Genomic DNA, 19,840 nt, shown 5'->3' with positions numbered 1-19,840 from the left:
GAAACCATAAACAAGACCAAAAGACAACCCTCAGAATGGGAGAAAATGTCTGCAAATGAAGCAACTGACAAAGGATTAATCTCCAGAACATACAAGCAACTCATGCAGTCCCTATCAAATTACAAATGGCATTTTTCACAGAAGTAGAATAAAAAATTTCACAATTTGAAATCAGTTATACATATACATATGTTCCCATATCTCTTCTCTCTTGCATCTGAAAACATTTCCACTACGATCAGGAACAAGGTTGCCCACTCTCACCACTATTATTCAACATAGTTTTGGAAGTTGTAGCCACAGCAATCAGAGAAGAAAAAGAAATAAAAGGAATCCAAATTGGAAAAGAAGTAAAACTGTCACTGTTTATAGATGACATGATACTATACATAGAGAATCCTGAAGATGCTACCAGAAAACTACTAGGGCTAATCAATGAATTTGGTAAAGTAGCCAGACACAAAATTAATGCACAGAAATCTCTTACATTCCTATACACTAATGATGAAAAATCTGATAGTGAAATTAAGAAAACGCTTCCATTTACCCTTGCAAGAAAAAGGATAAAATATCTAGGAATAAACCTACCTAAAGAGACAAATGACCTGTATGCAGAAAATTATAAGACACTGATGAAAGAATTTAAAGATGATACAAACAGATGGAGAGATATACCATGTTCTTGGATTGGAAGAATCAACATTGTGAAAATGACTGTACTACCCAAAGCAATCTACAGACTCAATGCAGTCCCTATCAAATTACAAATGGCATTTTTCACAGAAGTAGAATAAAAAATTTCACAATTTGAATGGAAACACAAAAGACCCCGAATAGTCAAAGCAATCTTGAGAAAGAAAAGGGAGCTGGAGGAATCAGGCTCCCTGACTTCAGACTATACTACAAAGTGCTAAAGTAATCAAGACAGTATGGTACTGGCACAAAAACAGAAATATAGATCAATGGAACAGGATAGAAAGCCCAGAGGTAAACCCACACACATATGGTCACCTTATCTTTGATAAAAGAGGCAAGAATATACAGTGGAGGAAAGATGGCCTCTTCAATAAGTGGTGCTGGGAAAACTGGACAGCTACATGTAAACAAATGAAATTAGAACACTCCCTAACACCATACACAAAAATAAATTTCAAATGGAGTAAAGACCTAAATGTAAGGCCAGACACCATCAAACTCTTAAGGAAAACATAGGTAGAACACTCTTTGACATAAATCATAGCAAGATCCTTTTTGACCCACCTCATAGAGAAATGGAAATAAAAACAAAAATAAACAAATGGGGCCTAATGAAACTTAAAACTATGTGGAACATATATACAATGGAATATTACTCAGCCATAAAAAGGAACGAAACTGAGTTATTTGTAGTGAGGTGTATGGACCTAGAGTCTGTCATACAGAGTGAAGTAAGTCAGAAACAGAAAAACAAATACCGTATGTTAACACACATATATGGAATCTTAAAAAAAGAAAAGAAAAAAAACGTCAGAAGAACCTAGGGGCAAGATGGGAATAAAGATGCAGACCTACTAGAGAATGGACTTGAGGATACTGGGAGGGGGAAGTGTAAGCTGGGACTAATTGAGAGTGGCATGGACATATATATAGTACCAAACGTAAAATAGATAGCTAGTGGGAAGCAGCCGCATAGCACAGGGAGATAAGCTTGGTGGTTTGTGACCACCTGGAGGGGTGGGATAGGGAGGGTGGGAGGGAGGGAGATGCAAGAGGAAAGAGATATGGGGACATAAGTATATGTATAACTGATCCAATTTGTTTTAAAGCAGAAACTAACACACCATTGTAAAGCAATTATACTCCAATAAAGATGTTTAAAAAAACAAAAACAGAAAAAGTGTGTGGGTTTTATTGTTATTATTAATCTGGCACATGAGAGATATAGACTGTGGGATCATCAACTTGAGAAAAATAAGTTACCTTGTATAACCATCAAGAGCAGTCTGGTGAAAACTGTTAAAAAGTAAGAGGTAAGAAAACATAAATTCACATATAGTTACCAAAAACTTAAATATGAACTAATAGTCTCATTTATATAAGGTGCCAACCACAGTACTGAAACCAGGTACAGTAAGTCCCCTATATACAAACAAGTTCTGTTCAGAGAGTAAGTCCAACAACGTCAGCCTAGGTACCCAACTAACACAATCGGCTATATAGTATTGTACTGTATTAGGTTTATAATACTTTTCACACAAATAATATGTAAAAAACCAACCAAAAATGAAGAAATCTTACAGTACAGTACCTTGAAAAGTACAGTATAGTACCAGCTACATCACCGCTGCTTTTATGCTTGCTTCCAGACATCCTGGGTTTGAAATAAAGATACTGTACTGCTGTACTCTATACAGTACTGTACAGTAAAGTACACAAAAACACAACCACACGCACATGACAATGTATGCCAGACACGTGAACTAACTTATGTGACTGGACATGCGAATGCACGTTCTCATGTTTGAAAGTTTGCACCTTGAAGGTTCGTGTGTAGGGGACTTACTGTAGATGATGCCATAGAAACTTGCATCAATGATGCCAGGTAGCATCATTATTGATTAAGGCAAAGACTTAAGAGACTGAACTGATGAAAATATTCAGCATAACATGGCTGCTTTCCTTATTTTCACATAAATAACTTGTAAGGTTTACACAATGTCCAGTCAGTGTAAACTAGATAACAAACAGAATGATACACAAAAGAGTTAAATCTGTATTCATTAAGACTTCATAGCAAGTATAATAGAGAAGTGAATTACAAGCAGCTTTAAAACATGACATGAGAATTCTACAAAAGCCATGTAACATAGCAACTATGTGACAATATGATACAATTACCACTTAGTGCATAAAGAAAGACAGGGAAAGGAAATACCTAGTAGCATGAAACAAGTACTGCTTCAATGGCAGAGTGCTATTAAGACAGCTGCTGGAGGCAAACAGAAGTCCAGGACCAGAGGGCTTCACAGAGGAATTCTACCAAACATATAAAGGAGAGCTAACACCCATCCTTCTCAGACTATTCCAAAAAATTGAAGAGGACAGAAAACCCTCAAATTCATTCTATGAGGCCACCATTACCCTGATACTAAAATCAGACAAAAACACTACAAAAAGAAAATTTCAGGCCAATATCTCTGATGAATATAGATGCAAAAATCCTTGACAAAATATTAGCAAACAGAATTCATCAATATATAAAAAGGATCATATACTATGATCAAGTAGGATTTATTCCAGGGATGCAAAGATGATTCAGTATCTGCAAATCAATGTGAAACACGACATTATCAGAAGGAAGGATAAAAGCTACATGATCATCTCAATAGATGCAGAAAAAGCATTTGACAAAATTTGACATCCATTCATGATAAAAACCCTCAGTAAAGTTGGTATAGAGGGAACATATCTCAACATAATAAAGGCCATTTATGACAAACCCACATCTAATATCATACTCAATGGTGAAATGCTGAAAGTTTTTCCTCTAAAACCAGGAACAAGACAAGGATGCCCACTCTTGCCACTTCTATTTAACACAGTACTGGAAATCCTAGCTACAGAAATCAGACAAGAGAAAGAAATAAAAGGCATCCAAATTAGAAGGGAAGAAGTAAAACTGTCACTATTTGCAGATGATGTGTACTGTATATAGAAAACCCTAGTCTCCACACCAAAACTATTAGAATAAATGAATTCAGGAAAGCTGCAGGATACAAGATTAGTTTACAGGAATCTGCTGCTTTTTTTATACACTAATAATGAACTACCAGAAAGAGAAAGTAAGAAAACAATCCCATTTAAAATCACATCAAAAAGAATAAAATACCTAGGAATAGACTTAACCAAGGATGTGAAAGACCTATACTCTGAAAACACTGGGCATATACTCTGAGAAAACCATAATTCAAAAAGAGTCATGTACCACAATGTTCATTGCAGCACTATTTACAATAGTCAGGACATGGAAGCAACGTAAGTGTCCATCGACTGATGAATGGATAAAGAAGATATGGCACATATATACAATGGAATATTACTTAGCCATAAAGAGAAACGAAATTGAGTTATTTGTAGTGAGGTGGATGGACCTAGAGTCTGTCATACAGAGTGAAGTAAGTCAGAAAGAGAAAAACAAATACTATATGCTAACACATATATATGGAATCTAAGAAAAAAACATGGTCATGAAGAACCTAGGGGCAAGACGGGAATAAAGATGCAGACCTACTGGAGAATGGACTTGAGGATACTGGGAGGGGGAAGTGTAAGCTGGGACTAATTGAGAGTGGCATGGACATATATATAGTACCAAACGTAAAATAGATAGCTAGTGGGAAGCAGCCGCATAGCACAGGGAGATAAGCTTGGTGGTTTGTGACCACCTGGAGGGGTGGGATAGGGAGGGTGGGAGGGAGGGAGATGCAAGAGGAAAGAGATATGGGGACATAAGTATATGTATAACTGATCCAATTTGTTTTAAAGCAGAAACTAACACACCATTGTAAAGCAATTATACTCCAATAAAGATGTTTAAAAAAACAAAAACAGAAAAAGTGTGTGGGTTTTATTGTTATTATTAATCTGGCACATGAGAGATATAGACTGTGGGATCATCAACTTGAGAAAAATAAGTTACCTTGTATAACCATCAAGAGCAGTCTGGTGAAAACTGTTAAAAAGTAAGAGGTAAGAAAACATAAATTCACATATAGTTACCAAAAACTTAAATATGAACTAATAGTCTCATTTATATAAGGTGCCAACCACAGTACTGAAACCAGGTACAGTAAGTCCCCTATATACAAACAAGTTCTGTTCAGAGAGTAAGTCCAACAACGTCAGCCTAGGTACCCAACTAACACAATCGGCTATATAGTATTGTACTGTATTAGGTTTATAATACTTTTCACACAAATAATATGTAAAAAACCAACCAAAAATGAAGAAATCTTACAGTACAGTACCTTGAAAAGTACAGTATAGTACCAGCTACATCACCGCTGCTTTTATGCTTGCTTCCAGACATCCTGGGTTTGAAATAAAGATACTGTACTGCTGTACTCTATACAGTACTGTACAGTAAAGTACACAAAAACACAACCACACGCACATGACAATGTATGCCAGACACGTGAACTAACTTATGTGACTGGACATGCGAATGCACGTTCTCATGTTTGAAAGTTTGCACCTTGAAGGTTCGTGTGTAGGGGACTTACTGTAGATGATGCCATAGAAACTTGCATCAATGATGCCAGGTAGCATCATTATTGATTAAGGCAAAGACTTAAGAGACTGAACTGATGAAAATATTCAGCATAACATGGCTGCTTTCCTTATTTTCACATAAATAACTTGTAAGGTTTACACAATGTCCAGTCAGTGTAAACTAGATAACAAACAGAATGATACACAAAAGAGTTAAATCTGTATTCATTAAGACTTCATAGCAAGTATAATAGAGAAGTGAATTACAAGCAGCTTTAAAACATGACATGAGAATTCTACAAAAGCCATGTAACATAGCAACTATGTGACAATATGATACAATTACCACTTAGTGCATAAAGAAAGACAGGGAAAGGAAATACCTAGTAGCATGAAACAAGTACTGCTTCAATGGCAGAGTGCTATTAAGACAGCTGCTGGAGGCAAACAGAAGTCCAGGACCAGAGGGCTTCACAGAGGAATTCTACCAAACATATAAAGGAGAGCTAACACCCATCCTTCTCAGACTATTCCAAAAAATTGAAGAGGACAGAAAACCCTCAAATTCATTCTATGAGGCCACCATTACCCTGATACTAAAATCAGACAAAAACACTACAAAAAGAAAATTTCAGGCCAATATCTCTGATGAATATAGATGCAAAAATCCTTGACAAAATATTAGCAAACAGAATTCATCAATATATAAAAAGGATCATATACTATGATCAAGTAGGATTTATTCCAGGGATGCAAAGATGATTCAGTATCTGCAAATCAATGTGAAACACGACATTATCAGAAGGAAGGATAAAAGCTACATGATCATCTCAATAGATGCAGAAAAAGCATTTGACAAAATTTGACATCCATTCATGATAAAAACCCTCAGTAAAGTTGGTATAGAGGGAACATATCTCAACATAATAAAGGCCATTTATGACAAACCCACATCTAATATCATACTCAATGGTGAAATGCTGAAAGTTTTTCCTCTAAAACCAGGAACAAGACAAGGATGCCCACTCTTGCCACTTCTATTTAACACAGTACTGGAAATCCTAGCTACAGAAATCAGACAAGAGAAAGAAATAAAAGGCATCCAAATTAGAAGGGAAGAAGTAAAACTGTCACTATTTGCAGATGATGTGTACTGTATATAGAAAACCCTAGTCTCCACACCAAAACTATTAGAATAAATGAATTCAGGAAAGCTGCAGGATACAAGATTAGTTTACAGGAATCTGCTGCTTTTTTTATACACTAATAATGAACTACCAGAAAGAGAAAGTAAGAAAACAATCCCATTTAAAATCACATCAAAAAGAATAAAATACCTAGGAATAGACTTAACCAAGGATGTGAAAGACCTATACTCTGAAAACTCTAAAACACTGATGAAAAACACTGAAGATGACAAAAAGAAATGGAAAGATATCTTGTATTCATGGACTAGAAGAATTAATGTTGTTAAAATGTCCATACTACCCAAAGCAATCTACAGATTCAAGGCAATCCCTACCAAAATACCCATGACATCTTCCACAGAACTAGAACAAACAATCCTAAAATTTATATGGAACCACAAAAGACCTCGAATAGCCAAAACAATCTTGAGAAAAAGAACAAAGCTGGAGGTATCACATTCCCTGACTTCAGACTACACTACAAAGCTACAGTTATCAAAACACTATGGCATTGGCACAAAAACAGACAGATCCTTGGACAGAATAGAGAGTCCAGAAATAAACCCTTACACCTACGGTCAATTATTAATCCACGACAAAGGAGGCAAGAATATACAATTGAGAAAAGACAGTCTCTTCAATAAGCGGTGCTGGAAAATTGGACAGTTGCATGTAAAAGACTGGAATTAGAACATTTTCTAAACCATATACAAAAATAAACTCAAAATAAATTAAAGACCTAACTAAGACTGGAAAATATAAAACTCCTAGAAGAAAAAACGTAAGCACAACACTCTCTGACATAAATCTTAGCAATGTTTTTTTGGCTCTGTGTCCTAAGGCAAAGGAAACAAAAGCAAAAATAAACAAATGAGACCTAATTAAACTTAAAAGCTTTTACACAGCAAAGGAAACCATAAAGAAAACGAAAAGACAACCTAAAGAATGGGAGAAAATATCAGCAAATGATATGACTGATAAGGAGTAATATCCAAAATATATAAAGAGATCACACAACTCAACACCAAAAAAACAAACCCAATTAAAAAGTGTGCATTAGACTAAACAGACACTTTCCCAAATAAGACATACAGACAGCCAACAGGCACACAAAAAGATGCTCAAGCTTGTTTATCACCAGAGAAATGTGAATAAAAACCACAATGAGATACCACCTTACAACTGTCAGAATGGCTATCATCAAAAAGACCATAAATAACAAATGTTGGTGAGGATGTGGAGCAAAGGGAACCCTTGTACACTGTTGGTGGGAATGTTAACTGGTGCAGCCACTGTGGAAAACAGTATGGAGGTTCCTCAAAAAACTAAAAATAGAACTACCATATGATCCAGCAATTCCACTGCTAGATATATAGCCAAAGAAAACAAAAACACTAGTTCAAAAAGACACAAGCACCCTAATGTTCATAGCAGCATTATTTACAATTGCCAAGATATGGAAGCAACCTAAGTGTCCACCAACAGATAAACAGATAAAGAAGATGGGGTATATATGTATACAATGGAATATTACTCAGCCATAAAAAAGAATGAAATTTTGCCATATGCAACAAAATTGATGAACCTCAAGAGTATTATGCTTAGTGAAATAAGTCAGACAGAGAAAGACAAATACTGTATGTTATCACTTACATGTGGAATCTAAAAAATAAATGAGTGACTATAACAGAACAAAAACAGACTCACAAATATTGAGAACAAACTAGTGGTTACCAGCAGGGAGAGGGAAGTGAAGGGAAAATATAGAGGTAGGAGATTAAGAGGTACAAATTAATAAGTATAAAATAAATAGGCTACAAGGATATGTTGTACAGCACATGGGAGATAGCCAATATTTTATAATAACTTTAAATGGAGTATAGTCTAGAAAAATACTGAATCACTATGTTGTACACCTGAAACTAATTTAATATCATAAATCAACCATACTTCAACAAAACAGAAAAAGAAAAAGGACATCTGCTGAGGATTCTGAGATTCCAGGAATGGACAGGGAAAAACAATCCAAAGGAAGCTCAGACTAGGTGTGAAAAATGTACATCCGTTTACTTAATTCCTTTCTGTCCACTAAACCTTCATTCTGATCATGCTAAATCTCTATATGCTCACTTCTCTTAGGACTAGGTATGAAATAGAATTCAAATTCTCAGAGTGAGAGTGAAACTTCAAAAAGTTGTAATAGAACAAAAAGCAAGCAGTAATGTCAAGAAGCTTGTTAGAAAGGAACCTTACTGTTCACTCTCCAAAGAAAGGATTCATTAGTAAATCCTCAAAATGGACAGGATTCAATTCACTACAAAATGTTAAAGCCCCCAAATAAATCGATGAATATGACATAGTTAGTGCTCTCAAGTAGCATACAGATATTTATTAAGTGCTTACTATGTACTAGGCACTGTTCTAAATGCTTTCATGTATTTGGCATTTAACCTTCATTATAATATTATGATGTAGGTATTGCTATTATCCCTTTTCTACAAATGAGGAAATACGTATTAACCCAGAGAATATTTAACCCAGATAGGTTAAATAATTTGCCTTCAATTACAAAACTAGAAATTTGGACAGTCTGGCTTCGGAGCACATACTCTTAGCCACTGTGACATATATTTAGGAAAAGAAAAATTAAAGAAGCCTACATACACTGACATATTTTGTGTATTTTCTAAGACTGTTCTGACTTCAAATATTCCATACCGTTGTCAGATTACCTGCTCCCATTTTGGCTGGGGAAAAAAATTATTTGCAGGAGGAATGTACATAACAAATTTATATATCTGATATTTAAACTCAACAAAACACCATCGCATGATACATTTAGCTGTGCTTCAGTCGTTGTTCATTAGTAGATCATTTAGCTGTATATTAGTAGTGTCTGTGAACAACACATGGCTGTAAAAGAGCCACTTCACTGCATAGAAATAGTCAAAATTATTCACAGTGATTTTGAGGAAATCTTAAGTCCTACAATATCACTAAGAAATTTGAAAGCTGGTCACTTCTAGTGAAAACAAACTACCAGTCTCCGAACCATAAAATCACTAATATTATAAATTGCTTTGAATTTTACTACCATTGTAATTATCAAGACTAGTACAGAAACTGCTCTGATAAAGTCATGTTCAACTTTTACAACTGGTATATACTTAAAGAAAAAGAATACGAATATCACTTGCATAAATACTTTAAGATGCTGCCTATCAAGGTCTCAACTGCAAATAGTCATTAGATTTTAAGGAAATCTTCATAGGAAAAATAACTTTAAAATGATGTTACTGCTAATATTTACAATAAGTATAAAAATGACAGTGTGAAAATACAATTTTTCCTTTCTTTGCTGTCATATATGATTTGATTTCAGATCGACTTTATAGTTGTGCCTAATTTCAATCTTTTTCCCAACAATTTTTCCCATTAATGCTGCTTTACTTTTGATGGCATGCCCCATAAATCTATATTACAGAAAAGCAGCTTATTTAGCAGAAAACTCCAAGGTTTTTGTAGTTGTCAAGAAGTTAACCTCCTAAGGAAAAACCCAAAACACACACACAATTCACTTGCTTTTAGGCTAAAGGCAGTCAATTGTTTCAAAATGCAATAGTACTTTCAGGTCTAGACCTGCAGTAAGTGCATCAGAAAAGTACTTGGAAAAGCATGATCTGTCAAAGAAAAGCCACAGAAATCTGCTTAGCTTCTTGAAAAATGAGTACATACTCAAAATAACTCTAAATAATATCTCATTACCTGAACAGTTTGCTGGTTAAAAACTATTCAAAAGTTGAAGGTAATTTGAACATTCATAGAAACAACAAATCAATAGCATACACACCACTGCTTTCTGACAAGGACAATTATTTTTGTCATCTTTTCATATATCTGTCTGCACACCAGAGGATACATCTAAAAAAAAGAGGGTTACTATGCCTCTGGAATTATGTTTCTAAGATTAGAACATATTTTCTGAAAACCATCTAGTGGGATGGGTTACCAAAGGAAAGTATGGAACATATTATCCTAGAAGTCTTTAACTAAAGTAAAGATGGTTGCCAATGGCTATTAAGGGTGCTGTGACAGGTTTTCTGGCCTTCATAACCCTGGCAACTGGTGTGCAATGGATGATCTACTCTCAATGCCTGTCAGTCGCTTACTGGCAATGCCTTTGCCAGTAACCGAAATGGCCATGCCTCTACAACTTTGATCCCCCAAAGTCACTGAAGGTTTCAGAAAGAAAGAAAGAAAATCTTTCCAGTCCATTCTTTTCTGATGGCACCTCTTCTCTGTCACAGAATTTCACAAAGGGCCTTCAAACATGTGCAAATTTATAAAAAGGCAGAAAAAAAGATTTTTGCTTCTGAAGATACAACAAACTAAGATAGGACCATCCTCCCTCTAGGGAGTGGCTTAATTTACTCTTCCCTGAAGTCAGAAATAGGCTTTAGGACTTCCCTGGCGGCGCAGTAGCTAAGAATCTGCCTACCAATGCAGGGGACACGGGTTCAATCCCTGGTCCGGGAAGATCCCACATGCCGCAGAGCAACTAAGCCCGTGCGCCACATCTACTGAGCCTGCGCTCTAGAGCCTGCGATCCACAACTACTGAGCCCGCGTCCTGCAACTACTGAAGCTCGTGCGCCTAGGGCCTGTGCTCCACAACTAAAGAAGCCACTGCAATGAGAAGCCCGTGCACTGCAACGAAGAGTAGCCCCCGCTAGTCCCAATTAGTGAAAGCCCACGTGCAGCAACAAAGACCCAACACAACCAAAAAAATAAATTTAAAAATTTTTTAAAAAAAAGAAAGAGACTTTAAAATGCTAGGAATCTCATAGCATTTTGGAATTGTTAAGAACCTTAGAAATTTTGCCGGTAAAGAAAAGTGCTAAAAGGTAAAGATCTAACGCCAAAGAGCTAGTTAATAGTTCAATATAGAACCTAGATTTTCAGACTCTTGACCCAATGTTCTTTTAGGACACAGCTTCTCCTAATCTATCAATCTTTGTTAAAAATGTCTACAAACATCAGTAGAAATATGCACTAGTTAACAACTTATCGAAATGTGTTTCCTATCTACTTCAAATCTATACTCAGTAAATGATCAACTAAGACTGGCACAGCAATTCATATACTTTTCAGATAGTTTAAAATATATAGCTACTAATTGATAGAAAGATAAGAAAAGTGTTTTGATTCCCAATTATGATTCTACTGGAAAAATATCACTTACTGATCACCTACTTTTGGGTACTATGCTACGTGCTGAGGATATAAGAATGAACACAAACATGGTCTCCTCCTGTTAAAAAATTTATGCTTAAAATTATCTTCATAATATTGCTTTAAATCTCTACAGTACTTTATAAGATGTATCTCTCCACTGAATCTTACTAACTCTTGGTGAATTTGGCAAGAGAGTTATGATCAGAACAGAATGATTCTATCCTAATGTAGCTTTTTTCACAACACAGCACTGACTTCTTTGGCTTTCACTACACAAATATTTAAAATCTGAAGTGTAGCAGATAAGTATGGCCTGTAGAAATTCTTACTTTTTTTTTTTTTAAATCCCACACTTATTTCAAATGGCAATGCTGGCCCTGATACAGAGACTCCTTTGTAACAATTCCAATTATATACTAAAAGTTACTAAAACTTAACCTCTTATAAATGAGTGCAATTTAGATAAACTATCAAGCTAACTAGCAAAATGATACAGAAGAAATGAGTGTTTAATTGTCAGACCAAATATGAAACATGTTATTCTTGTACTAGGTATAAATTTAAAATAATGATTAATATGTATACATTTTCCCATGAATAATTTTATGCAATTTGGATCATTTAAATTACATCATTAATTATATGAATTATTAGCAAGCAACATATTATAATTCCTATTGTATCATTGCAGAAAGAGAGGCAAAGATGTGATACACTCTGCCTCCTCTCCCCCTTACACAAATACAAAGTAGCAGTTTGGGATCGGAATTTAGTCCTTCAGCCATCCAGACCACAGCACCATAATCCATACTAAAAACAGTTTCACTGTACGAAATATTAAACTTGAAGAAAAAACTCTAAGCCACCACTTTTACTACAAATTTATAAACTTTTTATTGAAGCATTTTAACTTTAAACTCCCCAAACTGTATAGTTGAGGAGAGGGAGAGAGAACATCTAAAAATTCCTTAACCAGCATCAATTGATTCATGTTAATAAAGGATTAAATGTGAATAATATAAATGTCTATAAAATGTTATCAGTATATCTAAGGTTGAATAACCTTTCTGAATGATGGAAATCTCCAGCCTTTAAGTCGAATCCTCAGACTCCACTGTGTGTTGCCTCATGCTTCTTTTTTTACACCCTTAAGACTTCAGTTTCTCCTACCTGCTATTTTTAATTTTTATTACAGTACTTTTTCTAAAAAGATAATAAAGTTCACTTTAAACATAAACTTAAGGGAGAACTCAGACAAGTCATTTGCTTTATACAAAAATTAAGACTGGTATCCAGAAACTTCAGCAGAGATACTATTACATTGTGTGTAAGGTAACTCTATTACCAAATAAATGAAGGTTAAAGTAACCATATAAAATTAAGATACATGGCTCCCAAATAGAGAAAGATATCAATAACTTCAGTCTGCTGATTCCTGTAACCACTTCTGATACTGAGAACAATATTCTGAAATTGGTCCTGACCAGAGGTATACTCCCTGTATCTCCTAGAAATTACTAAATAAATGTTCCTGAATTTTAAGGTCTGGCAAACAGAGATTTCACCAAAATCTCTGGGTCATCTTTTGTAAATCATCCTTAGCTTTAATCTGTCCATTCTTTTGGAATGGTCAAGTCTGATTTTACTTATCTTTGGAGATGGCATAAGGTCATCAGTTTAGATTCTCCCTTCCTCCATATTATGTATTATGGGTGTATAGATAGCTTGACACTTGCTATCCTGTCATGCATGGTTCAAACTTCTAGGCATAATTCTTTCCCAAGCAGGTTGACTAACACCTGGATATTTGACAGTGGAATAAGGTTCTAAGAAAATGAAACTAAAAGCCACGTGGTTTTTGGTCCCTAGTCACATCTGTAAAGCTAGCAGTCAGCAAAGTGGAAAACAGGATTTATTACATAAACTGTGTCTTTTTTTCTTATCTCAGATAAGTCCAATAATGAGATCTAACACCTTTTAAGGGGAAAGGAAATGAACATGTATTAAACATCTGATCCAGGACAAAAACTTTCTTGGATCTATATTATCTCATTTAATTCAACAAAAACAAAAACAACTCTGTTGAGTAGTAATTACTCCCATTATACACATTAGGAAATCTGTCCAAAGTAATCCTGCCAGTAAGTATAGAAGCCAGGTTTTGATCCAAGCAGGTTCAGATTTTCCAAAGTCAATATTTTTAGTACTCATAGGAGTTTAAGGCAAGATCCCTGAGTAACCATGTAGAACATTCAGTACAATTCCTCTATGTTACAGATGAGGAAACTGAGGCCCCAAAAGATTGAGACTTGCCCAAGGTCACACACTTGTGGTGAGGCTGGGATCTGAATTCATATCTCCTGATTTCCAGCACAGTTCTGTGCATAATTATTTGTGTGTGCGTGTGTTTGGGGTTGAGTATCACTCTTGATATAATTTATATGTAATTCAGAACATCTCAACTGTCTCCAAATAAAATTCATATGTGTGGCAGGTGCAGGGATGTATATATTTAGTGACCAAAAATAATAAATGTGTTTGGCAAGAATAAAAGCTTAATTGGCATTTATAAATTATTACTTGTTGTAAAGAAGTCTGTTGTCAATGTATTTATTTATTCAGTGAATAATTGCTTATTATGTACTGGCTACTGTGCTTGGCAATGAGAATACAACTGTATATAAGATAGAGCCCCTATCCTTCTCATGATTTACATCTTGGTGGAGGATACCAACAAATAAATTGGCAATTACCAATGCAGTGAGTCAATGCTATGACAGAGGAGTACAAGATATTATGGGAACAGGAAGCAAGGGCAGCTAACCCAGACTAGACTTTTCAAAGGAGTTGATATGAAAGATGAGTAGGAGTCAGCCAGTTAAGGAAAGGGTATGAAATATGCAAATGTTTCAGGAAAAGCAAACAGCATTTGCACATGAAGCAGGAAAAGGCCAAGGGAGCTGTAGGAGGAGGAGGAAGAGATGAACCTAGAGAGAGAAGCAAGAAACAAATCATATAGGTCTTCGAAAGCAAGGGCTTTACAATGGTGTCTATTAGAATTACCTGGGGAACTTAAAAACAAATAAACAGATGTCTGGGCTCCCTCTCAAACCAATTAAATCAGAATCTCTAGGAATGAGACCCTGGCACTGATATTTTTAAAAAGCTAACTAGATGATTCTAATATGTGGCCAGGATCAAAAACCACTGTTTAAGCTATATGGGGAATTAAACATATATATTTATTACTGCAAATAAGGGAAAAGGTGATCTTAGTATCTCTGGGCCCTAGTTTCTTTACCTATTAAAAAGCAGGCTGGAGCAGGTTAAAGGTAGCATGATAAAATGAAAGGAGTCACAAAGCATTAGTTTTGTCAATGAGTTGTCACCTGACACCTGTCTGATCTTAGATTAAAATGTCATTTCTCAGAGACAGTAATACTGCCTTCTCTACAGGGCTGTTGTGTAGCTCAAGATAAATATATTTAATAAAACAGCTCAATAACTATGCTAATAAAATATAAACCATAGTTTTCCAAGATTTATGCTTCTAAAGTTGTACAATTTTAAAGCTTATAAATATTTTCACCAGAGATAAAATCTTTTATGATGCTTAAGAAACACATTTCATTTAAAGAATCACCCCTACCTTGAAGTTCAAGATATTTAAATAATAAAATAGAGAACTGATCCTTTTAATACTATTTTAGTTTCTAAAGAGATCAAACGGGATTAAGTTAGCCCTTTTCAAATAGACAGATCAACACAGCAAATGCCCTTTAGATGGTAATAGCTTATGTTAAAAATTCTTTATTCAGTAAAGGGCACTAATAAGGAAAGCTATACACAAAGTAAACTGTTTTAGGAAATGTATGATCTACCTTATCATATATGTATTTAATTTATAAATTTACTTTTTTTTTAAGGGAATACTTATTTGGGATGGAGAGGATCTTCCCCTGACAGGAAGGAAGCTCTGCCTCAAGAAGGGCTGTTCCATCCAGAGCCAGGCAAAGCCACTGCTCTTTTATAGTCTCCCTTTCACATATATCTTGCCCATGAGACTATACACTTTCACGCGGTAATTTTTGGGTTTAAGTACAGCATTTGTATTTAGTGATATCTCTTTAATGCTCTACCCAATTTACTTAAAATTGAAAAAAAAAAACTTTAGACATATAAAAACGCTGTTCTGCATTTATATGTGGTTCATTTTTAACTCTTCAACTGAAACTGATAGGAATGCCTTTCAAACTTTATATTCATAGTCAATGATAAACTATTAAGTTAATATTCATTCACTTTCATTTCATGATGCTATTACTATTACGATGTACTATCACTTCTTTCAATGACCTATTTTGTGATTTTAATAGGAAAGCACTCTATTTTACAATGATGAAAAACCCACAAGAAACTTTTGAAAAAAGTTATGGATGAGATTTAATTTTATCCAAAAACGTGAAATGAGAAAATTTAGAAAACCAAACAAAACACCAACACACACACACACACACACACACACACACACACACACACTGGGCCCTCTTCAGATAATTTTGGCTGATGACACTGCAGAACAGTTAATCTGATAATTAAAATTTTCCAGAACATATGATGTTTAGATAGAGATCTATGCTGTCAACCAGAATTCAATGCTTCAGTTAAAAAATGTTAAAATTTGAATACACAGACATATTAACAAATTCTTACACTGCAATTGCTTCTGGAGTCCATTAATAAAGACGTGTTCTGATTTATACAAATTAAATTAGCAACATGGTATCTTAAGTATTTTGCAGGTCTTTCCTTAACAACACGCAATCCAGCAAACAAATTTTGTACGGTGCAATGTAAGCAAATACCCAGAGAACCCATCTTCTGAGCAGGAAAACATGCGATCAGTACTGTCCACAGTGGTTCAAATGTGGCCGCAGTAACTACCGACGACTTGAGTTACCAGGAGTTCACCTACCCAAGTTTTCTAGGGGTTCTCCCAGGCCTCACAAACTACGATTCAAAACATCATCTCGCAAACCCATGTCCTGCATGTGCACAAAGGCGCAGTGCTGGAATGAGGAAGCTTCACCAAACAAAATCTCAACTCTACTTCACTAAAGAATATGTAGGCTGTTACAGAGCCCCCTCTTGTTGCGCTCCCCTTACCCTTTATATAACTACGTAAACAGCTCCCCAATTACTGACATCCAAGAAAAGAGCTTTCGATTCCTAAGTCTGGTAACTGGCCACCATCACCACTATTCCTTTTGCATCCTAAAATAAACCCTTCAAACCGCGATCAAAACACACTGGCCGAACGTCTGGTGTTGACACAGCCCAATCCTGGGCGCTACCCTACCTTTCCGAGCCACTTAGGAGCTATGAAGCAGGCACCACATAATAGAATTAGTAAAGGCACAAATCACGAGACAACGTCTCAGGTCTATGAATGAAAGATCCAATACGTTTGACTGTCTCGGTTAAGACGAAAACAACAACTTCGAGAGGAAGGGTGGGAGGAGAACTGCAGGGTGGGGGGAGGTTTTCCTTCCAAGCCCCAGCCGGGCGATTTAAACCCAGTATGAGGCAAACGCAGGGTCGCCGGGCAGGCGGGGCCGGAGTCCTCGGGCGTGACAGCCCCTCAGGAACAGCTCGCGGCTCGGCGCCGGGATCCCTCACGCCGCGGTGCTCGCGGGCCGGGTGGATGTGCAAGGGCGCGGGGGACCGAGCCACCGCGGCCGGGGCGGCGGCCCTGGGCGCACTTCCTCAGTCCTAGCCGCCCCATCCCCAAAAATGGGAGAGGAAGGAAACGAGGAGCGAGGCGGCGGCCAGAGGGAGAAAAGAGGGAGCGGCGAACCCTCGCTTCTGCATCTGGGTGAGGCCAGCAGCAGGCGGGGGAGAGGGAGCGGCGATCGCAGGCGAACTCCAATGCGGGCCGACGCTGGGAGAAACAACCGGCAGGCAGCCCCCGCCCAAGACGAGCACCCACCCGGCCCCATCCCGACCGCGCCCGCTCCCGGCCAGTCCGCGTTCTACTCACGCTTGGGGCTCCTCGAGGTTCCGCGGCTCTAACCGCATCGGGTCCCAGCCCCGCGGGCGGCGGCGGCGGCGGCGGCGGCGCCGAGGGAGAGGAGAGCGGGCGGCACAGCCCCCGCCTCCCGGCCCCTCTCCCCCGCCGCTCCGGAGCTGCCCGGCCGGGCCCGAGCCCTGCCTCGCCGGCGGCCCCAGCCCCAGCGGCCCGGCAGCAGCAGCCCGAGACCTCAGCGGCCGCAGCGGCGGCACCGGAACTGCCGCTTTCTCCTTCTCGTTGCCTCTCCTCGCTAGCCCCAGCCACACGCCCCCGCCCCCGTCTCCTTTCTCTGTCACCCCTGTTTTTTTCCTTTTGTTTCCAGAATAAACTTTATTGGTCTCTTTTTCCGCTCACATCGTGTAAACAAACAACGAACTCTTCCCCACCCCCTCGACTCCCCCCTCCTCGGGCAAAGGAGGGTAAGAGCTGAGGAGGGGCCGAGCCTACTATGCCCCGGAAGCAGATGAGCAAATGAGGGGAAGTGAAACTGCGGAGACCAGGACTGGGAAGTGGGCAAATCGGGTAACAGTGTGTCAGTGCGCTTGCGCTTTGGTGTTCCTGAAGTTGGGGTGGTGTTATGGGTGCTTTTCTGGCGCGCTGGTATTTAATGCTGTTGTCTTTTGCAGTAGTGAGGCTGTTTCGTCATCCTATGGCGGCATATGTGTCGTACATCTGTTTCTACGAGCGAGAGACACAGAAAGGAGTATTGGGAGGAAGCGGGTCCATTCACTTTTACGCCCGTAGAGGAAATGAGATTTCCTCTCGTTTAGGGGCGAGGGAAGGGGATGTGGTGGCTAACCGCCTCTGTCAGTGGCTAACCAGAATTGGATATCAATACTAGAAACAAGGCCTTTTACAAAACGTTGCTACTCGTCCTTCTGCCAACGTAAGGTTAAGTTATAGCCCATCCGGAAAGAGGAATGCACTGCCACATCCCACCACAATTCTTTGACTCACTCGGGGAGACCTTTTGCAACGTCCTTTTTTTCAGATTTGAGTCAGCTTGTAGGATTCATTTCTGACTATTCAGAATACGTGCTTTTTTCGCGTAGCGCCCACGGAGACTGCAGAAAAGCCATTTCGGTTGCATATTAGATGCAAGGTGTTTTGGTACTGCGTACCATAGAAACCTCTCTTTGCTTGAGAGTAATAGGATCCGTTGCCTTTTGAGATCACCACTGATAAGGATGCGCTTTTCTGCGTGTTTCTCCCCCTAGTGGCCTTTCATTGTATTGAAAAGGCGTAGGAACGGTGATTAGTAGAAATCTGTGATACAAGTCCTCAAACAAGGGCTCTCCCTTGAATTTTAAGGAGCAGAGGACTTGGAAGTGACCGACCCTAGAGATGTTACAGTCCAACTTGTCATCCAGAGCAAAAAGCTAACCAATAACCAGTTTTTGCTGGAGCACACATCCATACCCAATCTTAAATAAGATCCATTCCTATATGTGGTCATAGTTTCATTTGACTGTATTTCTGTATTTCCTGTGCTTTCTCTCTTTTCTTAAGCTCTGGTTTTCATCTCACATTTCAGGGGTCTAAGTTTATAAATATTTTTCTTGAACCAGTGTTTTTCAGCACTTTCAGAACACTGTGTTACTCAAGAGCAGGGAATTTAAAAAAAAAAATGCAAGCTTATGGCAGCATTTCGCATATTGTGTTTCCAGGCCCAGAGTTTAGTGAGATATTAATAGATAGTCCTTAGTGGGGAAAAATTATGCTAGGTATATAATTTTTCTAAAATTAATTTTTAATAGAAAAATGCTAATTACACTATATGATTTTTGTTATGTGATAATCTGCCTGTATGAAACCATGTGTCACAGCAGAAAGTGCCATAACTGGTACTTGAATGTATGATTACTCAGAGGTGCAGGATTAGCGTTTACTGCCCAATTCACGATTGATGTATTTGGTTTATTTGGTGACCATTGATCTGTCATGTGTTTTATCTTGCTTCCGAAGGTGTTTGCACTGTAATTCAGTGTTTGGAATATGTTAGGCATCTGTATCAGCAGTCCCCAACCTTTTTGGCACCAGGGACGGGTTTCATGGAAGACAATTTTTCCATGGACCGGGGCGGGGGGTATGGTTTTAGG

At 37.8% G+C, this 19,840-nt stretch overlaps 1 protein-coding gene across 1 annotated transcript in view; it reads right to left on the bottom strand.

The window, feature by feature from the left end:
* Positions 1-17,798, bottom strand: part of PIK3CA (phosphatidylinositol-4,5-bisphosphate 3-kinase catalytic subunit alpha) — a 108,337-nt gene extending 90,539 nt beyond the window's left edge. Inside the window, exon 1 of the mRNA XM_055083933.1 lies at positions 17,712-17,798. The gene's annotated coding sequence lies outside the window, so the exon portion shown is untranslated. The remainder of the gene's footprint in view (positions 1-17,711) is intronic.
* Between the last annotated feature and the right edge of the window lie 2,042 nt (positions 17,799-19,840).

This window comes from Physeter macrocephalus, chromosome 1, assembly GCF_002837175.3.
Source record: "Physeter macrocephalus isolate SW-GA chromosome 1, ASM283717v5, whole genome shotgun sequence".
NCBI classification, from domain to species: domain Eukaryota; kingdom Metazoa; phylum Chordata; class Mammalia; order Artiodactyla; family Physeteridae; genus Physeter; species Physeter macrocephalus.
The sequence above is the reverse complement of the archived record's forward strand: the minus strand, read 5'-3'. Positions and strand labels throughout refer to the sequence as shown.